Genomic DNA, 12,847 nt, shown 5'->3' with positions numbered 1-12,847 from the left:
CTCTTGGAGTTTTCTTTAATCTTACTCATCAGGGCCTGCACATATTCCCTTCTAGCTTGTATAAATCCATTCTTAAAATCCCTCCTGGTTGGTAGACATAATAACTTAAGGAACTAAGTTTAATCAAAAGGCTACTCAAAAAACTTAAACATCTTGCCATTCTTTCATCACTAATGGGTTTAAATCCTGAAATACCTTATTCAGCAGCACTGGGGGAGTACCATCACCAAAGTGGTGGTAAAGGTGGATGCTCACTCTCTCTGAAGGACATTTATGGATGGACTAGAAATGCTGGTTGTTAGTGAAACCTGCATTCCAAGTAAAATAAATAAAAGGGCAGATCTGGTGAATGGTAATGGGGGCAGAAGTGGCCAGAGAATACTTCCTTTTTGTATTAGGATTTGGTTAATCTTGATAACAGAGAATGAGATTCTTCTTAGCCAGTGTCTCAGGATGAAGGATTGCTTGCTTCGTTCCATTTCTGTAGGTTGTGGTGTTCAATAAGACGAGATGGGAATCCTAAAATCTTCCGTGTATGATGCTAGTAGATTGAGAGGTGATATGTTCCTTCCACTGTTTATGCAGGGTTTTTATGTGGTCTTAATTCATGAGCATTTACGTTTGTCATCCCTTCTCCATTTTTATTAGTAAGAGGGCAAGAATGTTTAATTCTTTATGAAATTTAATCACTGTACATGACAGAGCTTGAAATAGTGTGAGTTTTAGGAATCTGATGTCGAGCACTGCAAACAACATGATGTGCCAACTGGGCCAACTCAGTGCAGCTAGGTCCTCTTCATTGAGAATTGTGGTTTACTTACAGTACTGTGCAGAAGTCTTAGGCACCCTAGAGATGTATATGCCTGAGAGATTGAAGATGATAGGGGGGGAGATTAAGGAAGATGCACAGACAGGTTTTATTTACATGGAATGGTAAATGCCTAGAACCAGCTGTCATGGATAATGGTGGAAGCAGTTACCATAGAGGCTGTCAGATGAATATGATCGTAGCATGGTAGAATTCACCTGCAGTTTGAGAGGGAGAAACTAAAATCAGATGTTTCAGTATTAGAGTGGAGCAAAGGGTGATGGCAGTCCAGCAATGGCTAGAGTTTCTGGAGTAGTTCAAAAGATGCAGGAATGGTTCATATCAAAGAAAAAAAGCATTCTAAAGGGAAGATGATGCAACCATAGCTGACAAGGGAAGTCAAAGACAGTATCAAAGCAAATGAGTGAGCACACAATAGAGCAAAAAATACTGGGAAGCTAGAAAAATTGGGAAGCTTTTAAAAACCAACAGAAGGCAATTAAAAAAAGCAATGAAGAGAAAAGATGAAATATGAAGATAAGCTATCCAATAATGTAAAAGTTTACATGAAAAGTTTTTTTCAGAAATATAAAGTGTAAAAGAGGGGCTACTGGAAAATGATGCTGGAGAGGTAGTAATGGGGGACAAATAAAATGTCAAGACAAACTCAGTAAGTATTTTGCATCAGGCTTCACTATGGAAGAAAACAGAAGTATGCCAGAAATTTAAGTGTGGGCTAGAAGTGAGTATATTTGCTGGAATTTAGAAAAATGAGGGGGGATCTCATTGAAACCAATCAACGAGTTAAAGGACTAAATAGAGTGGATGTGGAGAGGATGTTTCTAATAGTGAAGAATCTAGGTCACAGCCTTGGATTAGAATGATCTCCCTTTAGTACAAAGATGTGGAATTTCATTATCTTGAGTGTGGTGAATCTGTGGAATTTAACGCCACAGTGTGAAATAAATAAAAGGGTTATTGAAAGGTGGAGCACACTCTGGGCCGAATAGCCGAACTCTGCTCCTATATGTTTTATAGTCTTATGAAGATGGAGGGATGTGGATCATATACAAGCAAAAGAGATTTACTTTAATTCGACATTGTGTTTGGTACAGACGTCATGGGCAGAAGGGCTGTTCCTGTGCTGTATTGTTGTATGTTTAGGGTTAGAGCTTAAAGTTGTGAGGTGAACATTTTTGAAGGGATTTGAGGGGCTGAGGGTGGTCTGTATATGTCTTGAGCTGCCAGAGGAAGTAACATCTAAAAAAAATAAAAATTAGACAAGTAACACTTACAAGGATATGGGCAGCCAAATGGTCTAACTCAGATCTTGGTATGGATGGGTTTGGCTAAAGGGCATATTTCCCTGATCTATGACTCGTTGTAACCATTCTTTTCTGTCAGCCAATTCTGTTTCTCACTTTCATGTATTCTGACCTTGTTCAACAATGTTCTATGTGGGACCTTACTGAAAGCTATTTGAAAATAAGTACCTTGTCCACTGGTCCTCCTCAGTAGCCCTGCAAGATGAGTTCTTGATGAACTGTATAAGAATAATAAACATAATTTCTCTTTTCATAAATTCATGTTGACTCTACTTCATTATTATTTGCTCAGAAATAATATCACACCCTTTATTATAGATTCTAGCATCTTGCTAGCTACTGTTTTCAAACCAATGTGTCAGTAGTTCCTGGTTTTCTCTCCCTTTCCTGGTGAATTCACATTTTGTAATCCTTTAATCCACAGAAACCATTCCAGAATCTATAGAACTTTAAAAACTAATAGCCAGAGCATCCATTATTTCTTCTACTTTTATTTCAGATTTATAATATCTGCATTTTTAATCTTGACAGCTAACACTAAAAACTGAGAATAGATCTTTGGATAAATTCGTTTATTATTATCATATGTACTAAGGAGCTGTGAAAAACATGTCTTGCAGACCGTCCATACAGATCAATTAATTATAACCATGATTTGAGATAGTACAAAGTAAAACAATAACAAGAAAGTAGAATAAAATGTGACATTACAGAGAAATTGCATTTTGGTAGACAGTAAAATTTGAAGTGTCAACAAGGCATTTTGTGGTCAAGAGCCAATCTTATTGTACAATTCAGTAGTCTTAAAACAGCAGGATAGAAGCTTGAACCTGGTGGTAATTCTTTCAGGCTTTTATAGGGGAGGGGAGACAGGAGTGATTGGGATGGATGGAATTTTTGATCATGCTAGCTGCTTTACCAAGGCAGTGAGAAGTGTAGACAGAGTCCATGGAGAGCAGGCTCTTTTCCACAGTGTGATGCAGTTTCCTTCACTTTTTTTTCTGAGGAGCTACATACTGTAGATCATTGTGTAATTCACTCTTTATAGCCTACCATTGAAACATCTTTACTGCAGGGACATGATTTTCTCTCATGGTGTTATATTTTTATAGGTTTATACCTTTTCAAAATCAGTCAAATTAGTAGTTTATTTGCTGAATTTGGTGATTCATACAGTGCATATGTCAACCAGCAAATGATTATGACGATCAAAGTTATGTCAGTTTGATATCTTGTATTTATTAAATTTAATTTCCTTTGTTTGGGTGAGGAGATAATTAGATTATAAAAGCTGCGGTGGATGTCTCGTATTTTGAGTTGGGCTGTGACCAATCAATAAGAGGGAGTATTTTTCAATAAAAAATTGCGCTACTTTTTTGATCAAGTCCTCGATCAAGATGAAAGAGGTAGAGCTTCACGGCAGTCTCTCTGAGTTGGGCTGTGACCAATCAACAAGAAGGATTCATTAGAAAGGGATAATAAATATAGCACAAGAGCAAGTGAAGCAGCCATTCTTTAGAGTATTCCAATGTTTAGAGTGGCTTTGGCTCATCAGGCTTCAATGAGATCAGGATTGGGCAAGGTAAAGTTTCTCTCTTTTTGTTCTTATTTGTTCATTTCTCATCTGTTAGGGCATAGTATTGTAGTGCAAATGACAGTGTTTTGTACTGTGTGTGGGATGTGGGAAGACTGAGAGAGCTCCAGTCTCCCAGATAAACATATCTGCATCAGGTGCACCCAGCTGCAGCTCCTGAGAGAATGTGTTAAGGAACTGGAGCTGCTGCTCGATGACCTTCGACTCTGTGGGAGAATGAGAAGCTGATGGGAGCTACTGGGAAGTACTTGGTTGCAGGAGACAGGTAACTGGGTGATTGTCAGGAGGTGTTCAGGAAAAGGCACAGCTGGTGCAGAGTGCACCAGTGGCCATTCCCATCAATAATGAGTATACAACTTTAGATACTGTTGAAGGGGGTGACCTACCCAGGGTGGGGGTGGGGGTGCACTGTGACCAGGTCTCTGGCACAGAGTCTGGTGCTGTGGCTCAGTAGAGCAGAGAGGTGAAGAGGACAGCAGTGTTAATAGGAGATTTCACAGTCAGAGGAACAGATAAAATTCTGTGGGTACAATACGGACACGCAGATTGTATGCTGCCTCCCAGGTGCCAGGGTCTCTGATCGGATCCATGGCATTCACAAGGGTGAGGGTGAGCAGCCAGAAGTCTTGGAGCATATTGGCACCAATTACATAGGTAGACAAAGTGAGTTGGGCCTGAAGAGAGATTTTGGGGAGCTAGGTAAAAGGCTGAGAAACAGGATAGTAATCTCTGGAATGCTGCCTGTGCCACTCACCAGTGAGGGTATGAATAGGATGATTTAGCAGCTGAGTGTGTGGCCGAGGAACTGGTGCTAGGGGCAGGTGTTCAGATTTATGGACCATTAGAATCTCTTCTGGGAAACTATAGCTTGTACAAAAGGGATGGATTACATCTGAACCCTGGGGGGTGGGAGGGTCCAATATTCTTGCAGGCAGGTTTGCTAGAGTTGGGAGGGTTTAAACTAATTTGGCAGGGGGATGGAAATTGGAGTGATAGTGCATAGGATGAAGTAGTTGGTTTACAAAGTTAATGTGTAGTGAGACTCCCAGCAAGCAGAGGCTGACAATAGGGAAAAGCTGCAATGTAAAAGGTGGACAAAATTGAAAAGAGTGAATGCAGAACTGAAGGTACTATATTTGAATGCAGGCAGTATATGGAATGAGGTAGATGACCTTGTAGCACAGTTGCAAATTGGCATGTATGATGTAAGTATCACTAAATCATGGCTGAAAGATTATAACTGGGATTTTAACATCTAAAGATACACATTGCATTGAAAGGACAGGCAGGGTAGATAGAGGGAATTAAGTGGCTCTGTTGGTCAAAAAATGAAATCAGATCATTAGGGTCAGAAGAGCTAAGGAACAGCAAAAATAAAAAGACACCAATGGGAGTTACAGTGCCTATAAAAAGTATTCACCACCCCCCCCCCCCCCCACCGGAAGTTTTCATGTTTTGTTGTTTTACAACATAGAATCACAGTGGTTTTGATTTGGACTTTTTGACGCTGATCAACAGAAAAAGATTCTATTGTGTCAAAGTAAAAACAGGTCTCTACAAAATGATCTTAATTAATTACAAATATAAAACACAAAATAATTGTTTGCATAAGTATTCACCCCCTTCAAGTCAGTATTTAGTAGATGCACCTTTGACAGCAATTACAGCCTCGAGCCTGTGTGGATAATCAACTTTGCACATTTTCATTACTAAATTGCTCAAGCTTGGTCAGATTGCATGAAGATCATGAGTAAACGACCCTTTACAAGTCCTGTCACAAATTCTCAATTAGATTGAGGTCAGAACTCTGACTTGGCCACTTTGGGACAATAACTTTGTTATTTTAAGCCATTTCTATGTAGTTATGGCTTTATGTTTTGGGTCATTGTCTTGTATGGAAACAAATCTTCTCCCAAGCTGCAGTTCTCTTGCAGACTGCATCAAATTTTCCTCCAGGATTTTCCTATATTTTGCTGCATTCATTTTACCCTTCACCTTCACAAGCCTTCCAGGGCCTACTGCAGTGAAGCATCCCCGCAGCATGATGCAGCCACTACCATGTTTCACAGTAGTGATGTTGTGTTTTTGATGAAATGCGGTGTTCGGCTTATGCCAAACAAAGCATTTAGTCTAATGGCCAAAAAGCTCAATTTTGGTTTCATCAGACCACAGAGCCTTTTTCCAGCTGACTTCAGAGTCTTCCACATACCTTCTGGCAAACACTAGCTGAGGTTTCATGTGTTTTTTTTCCAATAGTGGCTTTCTCTTTGCCACTCTCCTGTAAAGCTGCAACTGGTGAAACACCCAGGCAACAGTTGTATGTGCAGTCTCTCCCATTTCAGCCACTGAAGCTTGTAACTCCTCCAGAATTGTCATAGGTCTCTTGGTGGCCTCCCTCACTAGTCTCCTTGCACGGTCATTCAGTTTTTGAGGACATCTTGCTCTCAGCAGACATATAGCTGTGCCATATTCTTTCCATTTCTTTATGATTGACTGTAGACCAAAGGATATTAAGTGACTTGGAAATTTCCTTGCACAGTATCCATCTCCTGACGTGCTTTTCAATAACCTTTTTACGGAGCTGCTTGGAGTGTTCTCTGTCTTCATGGTGTAGTTTTTGCCAGAATACTGACTCACCAGCAATTGGACCTTCCAGGGACAGGTATATTTTTACTATAATCAATTGAAACACCTTGACAGCACACAGATCTCCAAAAACAAATTTCCACTTAACTAATTATGTGACTTCTAAAACCAATTGGCTGCTCCAGTGATGATTTGGTTTGTCAAATTTAAGGAGGAGGGTGAATATTTATGCAAGCAATTATTCAGTGTTTTATATTTGTAATTAATTTAAATCACTTTGCAGAGATTTATTTTCACTTTGACACAGAATAGTCTTTTTCTGTTGATCAGTGTCAAAAAAAGCCAAATTAAGTCCACTGTGATTCAATGTTGTGAAACAATAAAACATGAAAACTTACAAGGGTCGTGAATATTTTTATAGGCACTGTATATACAGACAGTCACAGTTGTAAGGGTGTGGTCTACAAATTACAATGGGAGATAGAAAATGCATACCAAAAAGGTAATGTTGAAATAGTCATGGGGAATTTCAATATGCAGTAGATTGGGCAAAATCAGGTTGGTACTGGATCCCAAGAGGGGGGATTTCTATAATACCTACGAGATGGTTTTTTAGAGCAACTTGCGGTTGAGGTCACTAGGGGATCAGCTATTCTGTATTGGGTATTGTGCAGTGAACCAGAAATGATTACAGAGCTTATGGTATAAGAACACTTAAGGGACAGTGATCATAATACGAGTGAATTCACCCTGAAATTTGAGAAAGAGAAGCTAAAACCAGATGTATTAGTATTACAGTGGAGTAAAGGGAATTTACAAAGTCATGAGAGAGAGGTTGTCCAAAATTGTTTGGAAAAGAACACTGACAGCAGAGCAGCAATGGCTGGAGTTTCTGGAGGCAGTTCGGAAGGCACAGGATATGTGCACCCCAAACAGGAAGAAGTATTCTAAAGGCAAGATGACACAACCATGGCTAACAAGAGAAGGCAAAGCCAAAGAGAGGGTGCTTAATAGAGCAAAAACTAGTAGTAAGTTGGGGGATTGGTAAGCTTTTAAAAACCAGGAGAAGGCAACTAGAAAAAAGTCATTAAGAAGGAAAAGATGGAATACAATAGTAAGTTACCCAATAATATTAAAGAGAATACCAAAAGTTTTATCAGATACATAAAGTGTAAAAGAGAGGCGAGAGTGTATATTGGGCTGTTGGAAAACTATGCTAGGCAGGTGTTAATGAGGAACTAAGCAAGTACATGATGCTCTCTCGGATTCATCTTCATAAGAAAACTGCATGTGTCTAGTTTTACTTTAGCCACTTTCTGACTTTGAAAATGCATGCTCAACTAGTTACTTTTTACCTAGTTAGTTTTCATTTTCTTTATATGTATTTATTTTTCTTGTTTGGCTCAGCTATGACTTGATGCTCTTCTGAACAAACTAGAGCACGTAATGTATGCTGATTATTCGCCATCTTGACTGAATACTACACTGTCTAAGGTGCAATCCTTTTGATGAAATATCAAACTGAAGCACTATTTTTCTGCAAGGGAGGATGTAGAAAATGTTTTGTCTTACAGTCTCACTTCTAAAACATTAGAAAATGTTCAAAGAGAATGAGGGCTAAACCTGGTGGTGTGGCCAATGTTTACCCTCTACCTGGTCATTATTACATAGCTGTTCATGGTACTTTGCAGCATGCAAATTGACTGCCGTCTTTCCTATATTACCATGTTGACTACAGACCAAGTGTACATAATACAAATGTAAGTATATTTTTATTCTTTTAATTGTGTCTCCCTTGTACGGCAGAATTTGTTTAATTTTAGCATCTGAATTATGTACTAGCATGCTTTCAACCCTTTTGTACAACTAATCTTTTCCTTATAATTTTGCCTGACTAAATCCTAATTCACTGCTTTTGATTATTATGCATAGTATAATGAAGCATATAAAATTCTCTGCATAGCAGTATGTATGTGTAAAATTCTCTAGAGTGTAATTGTAGTTTATTTACTCTATCTCTTGAGTATAATATCATTTACTATTCAGTTCTTTAGCAGTGGCATTGAATGCTTGATTATTTCTTGAACCTTTTCCCCCGGGAAATACCCTATGGTTGCTTTTTTCTTTTTCTTGGAAAGAAGTGAAAGCTCTGTCACATGGCTGTACTAGTTCTATGTTCCTTTTACAAAAGACTAGCTGCTGTGAATATAGCAGGCTGTGTTCTGAATCATAATGCACTTTGGGAATGTGCAAAATGTTTTCGAGCTATCAAATGACTTCAGGTACCTTTGTCAATAATGGTTGGATTCAAATGTCTGTATATGTAGAAGTGTTTCATTTTTCCCTTTGTGTGAAATTTTAAAATGCTTAATAGACAAAGATGATGCATTGTCTTGCCCAATTTATTTTAAATATAATTTAACTGAAAACATCTGCTGTGAATGCCCATATTCAAGTTCAGCTATTTTTAAATTTAGAGATTGGTAAGAGTAACCCAGAATAGTGGTTACAACAAAGCAACTTAACAAGCTTACAAAAAACAAGCTGTGGAGCTTACAAGCAGCTGAGGCCACTGGAAAATGGATGGAGTTATTGTTAGAATAGTACTGTATGTTGTGTGGTGAATATGGTTTTACTTTTCACATCGTTGTTGTAAATGTGAATAGCATTAAAGTTGGAGATGGAAATCAAAATTTGCATACAGTATTGTCCTTCAATGGCACTAAGCTACTGTTAAAGTATACAAAAAATGTACCCTTTTATGATAGTTTGTAAAATCAGTATGTTTTAAGTATTAATATGTCCATCTCAGCCTCTGCACCAGTTGCAATTGCTTGCCCTACCCAATGCATTATATTACTTTTCCCAGTTTTGGATCATTGGCAAGCACTTGTACTAATTTCAGTTTTCAGCCCTCCATTGTTTTGGTTGAATTTTGAAGGCTTTATTATATTATTTATCAAATCTCCGTTGCTTACCAAGAGTCAATAAAAGTCAAATTATTAGTTTTGGACAAGATACATGTTTACTGACCACAAACTTTGCAGAAAATGTCTGTGAACATGGAATGTGATAACGTTTTCAGTACAGCATCAACCAGCATTTCATGGGGAGCTTCAGCAGGTCAGGCTCCTGTGAGTTAACATTTCAGGTTGATGACCATTCACCAGAGCTTGAAAGAGAAATAACAGTGCCTATAAAAAATATTCATGCACCCCCCCCCCCCCCCCATTCAATCACAGTAGGTTTAATTTGGCTATTTTTACCACTGGTCAACAAAGACTCTTTCATGTCAAAGTGAAAACAGATCTCTACAAAGTGATCTAAATTAATTACAAATATAAAACACAAAATAATTGATTAAGTATTCGCCCCCTTCAAGTAAGTATTTAGCAGATGCACCTTTAGAAGCAATTACGGCCTTGAGTCTGCGTGGATAGGTCTATATCAGCTTTGCACATCTGGCCACTGCAATTTTTCCCCATTTTTCTTTACAAAACTGCCCAAGCTCTGAAGGATTGCATGAAGAATATGAGTGAACAGTACTTTTAAAGTCCTGACTCAAACTCTCAATTGGATTGAGGTCAGGACTTGGCCACTCCAGGACAATAATTTTGTTAATTTTAATCCATTTTTGTGTAACTTTGGCTTTATGCTTTAATCAATTATTCTGTGTTTTATATTTGTAATTAATTTAGATCACTTTGTAGAGATCTATTTTCGCTTTGACATAAGAGTCTTTTTCTGTTGATCAGTGTCAAAAAAAGCCAAATTGAATCCACTGTGATTCAATGTTGTAAAACAATAAAACATAAAAACTTCCAGTGGGAGGTGAATACATTTTATAAGCACTATATGTTAGTTTTAAATTGCAGAGATGCCTAGGATAAAGAGACATCAATTTGTCCTATCCAGTTGTAGTTCCCTACACTATTCAAATACACCACAGCATAAACTTGGGGATGAAGATCTTGTTATCCGTCAGGACACTCTTATAGATATATTCCATTGGTATAAGAACTGCCCGGTTGTGCTGTAGGTTATCAGTCTCTACGTTTAACAGTTCTTCTGTTCTAGGTATTTCCACTAGCCTCTGCATCCTTCTCTGCTTGTCTCTCCCTCTCCTCCCTGCTTCTCTCCTCTCTGCTTCTCTCTCCTATCTCTGCACCACCCCCCTCCCTCCCTCCCACTCTCTTACCTCACCCCCGACCTCCCTCCCCTTCCACGGCCTCACCCCTTCCAGCCTCCCTCCCCCTCCATCTTTCTCCCCCCCTTCACCTCTCTTTCCCCTCTGGCCTCCCTCCCCCTCCACCTCTCTCCCTGTCTCCTCTACCACCTCTCCATTTGCTGCCTTTAGCTGTGTCACCTCAAAATGGTTCTAGCCTTGCCACTCTGGTGGATACTGGTCATCCAGACAACATCCTGAATGCAGTCACAGCAGTCTTTTTGTAAACCAAGATTAATTGGAATGATTACTTTATATCCTGGTCATGGAGTTTTTATAAGTTCAGTTTATCTTGTCTATTTATCCCCACGCATTGCCCCCTTTTATCACAGCACATTCAATACAGTATTGTGTCACTAGATTATTGGATGCAGAAATGGAATGAATTAAAACATAGATCATGATGTTTTCTGTTGTCAAACCCCCCCCCCCCCCCACCATTTCATCCAATTGCATGCACATCTTATAAATTGATTCTTGGGGCTGTGGCGGGGAATCCGTATTTGAAATACAACTTTGAGATATTTGGTGTAAAGATTTTTGTAGTTGACTTGTATGTTTTTATAAAAAGGTGAATCTCATTTCATGCATGGTTATACCCATGTCTTCAGTGATGAATGATACTGCAGTAGGAAAGAACTGATAGATGGTGCACACTTTGGCAAAAGCATTTTCTATGGCTGAATGGAGAAAAAATTGTCAGTTATGATTTTTTGTTTTATGATTGATAAATATACTGCAGTATTAGGTATTTTAAAATTATTAGTGAAGGGACGGAGACGTATTCATTACAGTTTTGTGATGTAGCTGCATAATCAGTGACTATATATTTAAGTAGACTACCACCAGAATAGAATTTACAACTGAAGTGATTTTGTTCTAAAATGTAGAATCATTCTAATTTAGAGTAGGCTATGACTATATAGGTCTTAGAAAATAAAACCCCATATGTGTGATTTATATGTGAAAGCTATGTAACTAAAGCTATAATGGTGCCCAAATCTCCCATGTTCAGTACATAAGCCTAATAATTTTAAGCACTTATTTTAAATTTATAATGTGCACAGTTGGATTTTCTGGTAAGACAAAAGGCAGCAGCTATTATGATACACTATTGATTTGTGTTGAATGAAACTTCAGGTTTGCACATCACTACACTTGTATCTATCCAGAAGTGCATTCTGTAATCAATAATCTCTAAAATATGATAAGGAACATAAAACCTTCTTAAAATGAGATCACTATTGGGTTTATAAATTGTAAAAACACACAAGATTTTTAATTCTGACTAAACACTATAATGTTGGTTTGGTTTGATCAGTATTTTAGTTCATTATCACAAGCGTGGAAAAATTACTTTCAAGGGTCGTGTTAAAATGATACTGCTTGGTGTTTCAAACTAGTTTTCACAAATCAGTCAAATACGAACCTGAACAAGAAGTAAGTCACTGTTATGACAGTACGTTAATTTTCTTTTTTTATGAAAGTACATTTGATAACTAGTGGATCATGTATTGCGGTGGTTGGGTAGACAGGATAATGCTTGGAGTAGGATGGTAGAGCATAGTAGAAAATTCATTGGAAGTCGAGTATGCTATTTGGATGATGGTGAGCTTTCAGCTTGGAATCGGATGGTATGGAAGGAGGCATGACTGGTGGGATTGTTGTTGAAAGTGGTAGTGTTGGCTTTGGCTGCAGAAGGTCCGGGTAGGTTGAACATGTGGACAATTTGCAAATCAGCGGTGGGATGGATGAGAATGCCAGGCTAAATAATCAAATCATTGAAGAAATGCATGCAAATGACTTTCAGATGTGCATTGTGTGTCATTTGATTAGATGTTAATCTTGTGTTGTTAGCCTAACCAAGGGTCTTGAAGGAATCATAGCATCAAGACTGACACAGAGTATAATATTTATAATAACATCAGAATCTTCTAGCTGACTAGCTTCCGAGAATGGATGAAAATAGGCTGTTAGGGTGGTAGTTGTTTGAGTAGGAATGCCAGGAACCCCATGGAAAACGGGGTGAGAGCCAGTTTCATTCAGCATCTGCTCAGGTTAAGAATGGATTTGGGAGGCATGCAGTTAGGCTAACATGAACCCGATTGAAATGTGGGGAATAACATGTCTTACACAATGGATATTTTCTAATCTAAACTCTGCTTGTCAAAATATTGATGTTGACTCTGGTTGTATGGCTGTCTTTGTTGTAACACTCATGAGATCCTTCACTCCTTAGCTGTAAATCACGTACTGTATTCCTAATTGCACTATAATTTCCTTATAATCTTCTAGCAAACAAAATCTTC

The 12,847-nt window shown here is 38.4% G+C and overlaps 1 protein-coding gene across 6 annotated transcripts in view; it reads left to right on the top strand.

The window, feature by feature from the left end:
- Positions 1–12,847, top strand: part of wasf1 (WASP family member 1) — an 88,891-nt gene that overhangs the window by 25,558 nt on the left and 50,486 nt on the right. Inside the window, exon 1 of one of the 6 annotated variants that reach the window (XM_073055900.1) lies at positions 8,055–8,073. The exons of the other annotated variants lie outside the window; for them this stretch is intronic. The gene's annotated coding sequence lies outside the window, so the exon portion shown is untranslated. Of the gene's footprint in view, positions 1–8,054; positions 8,074–12,847 lie in introns of those variants that run through there. 6 annotated transcript variants of the gene reach the window in all.

Source organism: Hemitrygon akajei, chromosome 9 (genome assembly GCF_048418815.1).
Source record: "Hemitrygon akajei chromosome 9, sHemAka1.3, whole genome shotgun sequence".
Lineage (NCBI taxonomy): Eukaryota > Metazoa > Chordata > Chondrichthyes > Myliobatiformes > Dasyatidae > Hemitrygon > Hemitrygon akajei.
The sequence above is the reverse complement of the archived record's forward strand: the minus strand, read 5'-3'. Positions and strand labels throughout refer to the sequence as shown.